Below are 3855 nucleotides of genomic sequence, written 5' to 3'. Positions count from 1 at the left end.
TAGCTAGGTTGGTAATAAGTTATATACATTTTTTGATCTAGGCCTATATTACATTGAAGTAATAGACAGTAGACTGTATTTGTGTTTCTAAACGCTTCCAAGGTATCATCAACCTTCCCCAACCTAACCGAGAGTTAAGCCAAGGCTCATGAAACCCTAGGCCAGCACGACCTTCCTCTTACTAGCGTGACTGAACAAAGTGATATATGTCTGGCGAGGCTCGAAGCTAATATCGATATTGTCAACATTGCTATTTCTAAGTGCTCTGTCTGGCGAGCTAATATCGATATTGTCAACATTGCTATTTCTAAGTGCTCTGTCTGGCGAGGCTCGAAGCTAATATCGATATTGTCAACATTGCTATTTCTAAGTGCTCTGTCTGGCGAGCTAATATCGATATTGTCAACATTGCTATTTCTAAGTGCTCTGTCTGGCGAGCTAATATCGAGATTTGTCAACATTGCTATTTCTAAGTGCTCTGTTTGGTGAGGGTTGAAGCTAATATCGATACTGTCAACATTGCTATTTCCAAGTGCTCTGTTTGGTGAGGCTCGAAGCTTGTATCGATATTTTCAACATTACTATTTCCAAGTGCTCTGTTTGGTGAGGCTCGAAGCTTGTATCGATACTGTCAACATTACTATTTCCAAGTGGTCTGTCTGGTGAGGGTTGAAGCTAATATCGATATTGTCAACATTGCTATTTCCAAGTGCTCTGTTTGGTGAGGCTCGAAGCTTGTATCGATATTGTCAACATTACTATTTCCAAGTGCTCTGTTTGGTGAGGCTCGAAGCTTGTATCGATACTATCAGCATTACTATTTCCAAGTGCTCTGTCTGGTGAGGCTCGAGGCTAATATCGATATTGTCAAAATTACTATTTCCAAGTGGTCTGTCTGGTGAGGGTTGAAGCTAATATCGATATTGTCAACATTGCTATTTCCAAGTGCTCTGTTTGGTGAGGCTCGAAGCTTGTATCTATATTGTCAACTTTACTATTTCCAAGTGCTCTGTTTGGTGAGGCTCGAAGCTTGTATCGATACTATCAGCATTACTATTTCCAAGTGCTCTGTCTGGTGAGGCTCGAGGCTAATATCGATATTGTCAAAATTACTATTTCCAAGTGGTCTGTCTGGTGAGGGTTGAAGCTAATATCGATACTGTCAACATTGCTATTTTCATTGACTTGTACCCACTGGCGGATCCAGGGGGGGGGGGGGTAGGGGCGATCGCCCCCCCCCCCCCACTCAGCCGACGAATTTTAGTATAGAATTCACACAATTTGTATACGAATTTATTACTAATGTTAATAATATATACTAATTATTTATATTTCAACATATTTTTAGATTATTTCGCCCCCGCCCTTTCTAGTATGTTGGCCGATTTAGTAGGGTTGGGAGGGGGCGATGGCATCAATCCGCCCCCCCCCAACCATAAACTTTCGAGTGGGGAGGCGGTCCTATTTATTTGTTGTAATCACAGCTTGCTAACAGAATCAGTTAAATATCTATATGATTAAAACTTGTTATTGGTATTTTAACCGGTCTTTATATTATGTCGTTAACCTGTTGGCCGATTGGTGTAGGGGGGGGGGAGCGAATACCTCTACTGCCCTTCCCATCTAAACCCTTTGAGTAGGGGGGGGGCGGTCCTACTTTTATGGAGAAATCATAGTATGTGAACAAAATTAGTCGAATATCTATATAATATAAACAGGTGGAATTCACCTTCCCCCTATCGGACAAACCAATACTTTTTCTTTTTGTATTATAGTAAGAAATTACAAAATTTAAAAAATCTGTCACTAATATAATTTAAATATATGCTATAAAGTAAATTCTTATATCGAGTCGCCCAACCCATGTTCTTTAATGCAAAATGCAATCATTCTACCGCCCTTCCCCTTTCCAGACAGAGTTTGTGTAATTTCACCTGAATTTATCATAACTATTTAAGAAAGACTTTGCTTTGGAAAAGTTATAATTCAACCGAAATTTTTCAATATAAAAGTCACGGTTGAGGTGAGTTCAAAAGCCAGACAATCTATTCCTAGTCGCCTTTTTCCAACCTTTACTCTATCTCATATTTTTCTTGTTAAATAAATTTAGGACTATAACTCACAATTTGACTATTGCATATTATTTATCGAATAATTTTTTTTTTCGGCGGCGATCTTCAAAGATCAAATCGTTTTTTTGCAACTATAAATTCATATTAGAATATTTTTCAACATTTTTCAAAATATCCTTTATAATAGGATGAATAATGAGCTGTAGGTCAGGAGAATGCGTTTCTTCAGTGAAGAATGCAAGAAAACGCTTTTGGCGTCGGGGCATCGCCCGAACCTCACTGATTAAAAATAAGCAGTAGATGTAAGGAGAAAGCGTTACTGCTGTGAAGAATGCCAGAAAATGCTTTTAGCGTCGGGGCTTCGCCCCGAACCTCACTGATAAATAATAAGCTGTAGATGACAGGATAATGCGTTTCTGCAGTGAAGAATGCAAGAAAACGCTTTTGGCGAATCCCACTGAGGAAGCTTACAGCGCTCTCCAGACCCCCAAGCTTGCAAGAGAAAGGCCTCAACATGTCTGTTTTTTTTTCGCCGAAGATTAAGAAACACTGTCTTATTTTATTATCATATATATATATATATATATGCTGTACGCACGTTTATGCATAGGGTTAGGGTTTATTGGGCGTTAGGGTTATGGTTTGGAAAAAAATCGCCCCCCCCCACTCCATAGTTCTGGATCCGCCAGTGCTTGTACCTCCTGGCTCACGAGCTAGAACGTGGCCGAAGGTCAAGCACACCGGTGACCTCCGCCATTTTCCAGTGCTTTACCAGGCTAACATTGCGGGACTCGCCATTATTGCAAAGGTCCTTTGAGAAAAGATTGTTGACAAGGCCTTATAGGCTCTTACAACCTCGCACAGTGCAATGGGAATACTTTTTCACACTTTGGCACTCCTTAGACACCCCCAAGGGAATCTTGTTTTGCTACCCTTTGGTGGCTTGGCCTAGTCATTCCCTCTTACGACCGTTACCACCCAAGCGAGGCAGGGACAACATGTAAGAGACAAAACTTGGGGGAATCCAGTGGCCTGGTACGTTTGATGTGATGTAGTGGAACGTTTTGTTTTCCTTTGACGTTGCACATACATTTTACAAGCCACAACCATGAACATTGCTTCTTATATCAACGGTCTGGTCAAAAGTTTGTACACGCTATTTCTCCATAACCCAAATCTCAGATCAAGCTGAAATTTTGCACAATTAGTTAATTAACTATTCGTAATAAAAATTATTGTGATGGTATTTGAAATGGTGGTATAAGCTAAATTAGTCCCCTTTAGTCTTAGTGAACACAAACATGAAATAGGAAACAATAGATAATATACAACTATAAGGTCTTCACTAGCAGAGTGGTTACCGTGTTGGCTTTAGCCCACGAGTTTTGAATCCAGGTCGTTCCCTCCTTTTTTTTTTTAAATGTATTTTTATTGATCTAGATCTATTACAAATTTAATGACATGACTGATCCAAACTAATTGATACAACTATGCTTTATATAATCTTAGTTTGTTTTTTTTTAAAGTATTTTTTTTTCTATTGTTTTGTCTTTTTTCTGGTATTTAAAAAAAAAAAAAGTTTTTTTAACATAAAAAAAAAAAAATGTCGTTTGCTCTTGTTCATTCATATCTAGTCAATATTTCAAAGTGCAATTTCCAAGGGAATCAAACTGAACATTTGGTTGTTCATATTTGTATTTCTATTTTTGTTGTGAGAAAAAAAATTATACTTTGTCAGAAACATTAGAATACAACAGAGAAATAATTTCAACAACAAATTTCA

The sequence above is a fragment of the Biomphalaria glabrata genome, chromosome 2, assembly GCF_947242115.1.
Source record: "Biomphalaria glabrata chromosome 2, xgBioGlab47.1, whole genome shotgun sequence".
NCBI classification, from domain to species: Eukaryota; Metazoa; Mollusca; class Gastropoda; family Planorbidae; genus Biomphalaria; species Biomphalaria glabrata.
The sequence above is the reverse complement of the archived record's forward strand: the minus strand, read 5'-3'. Positions refer to the sequence as shown.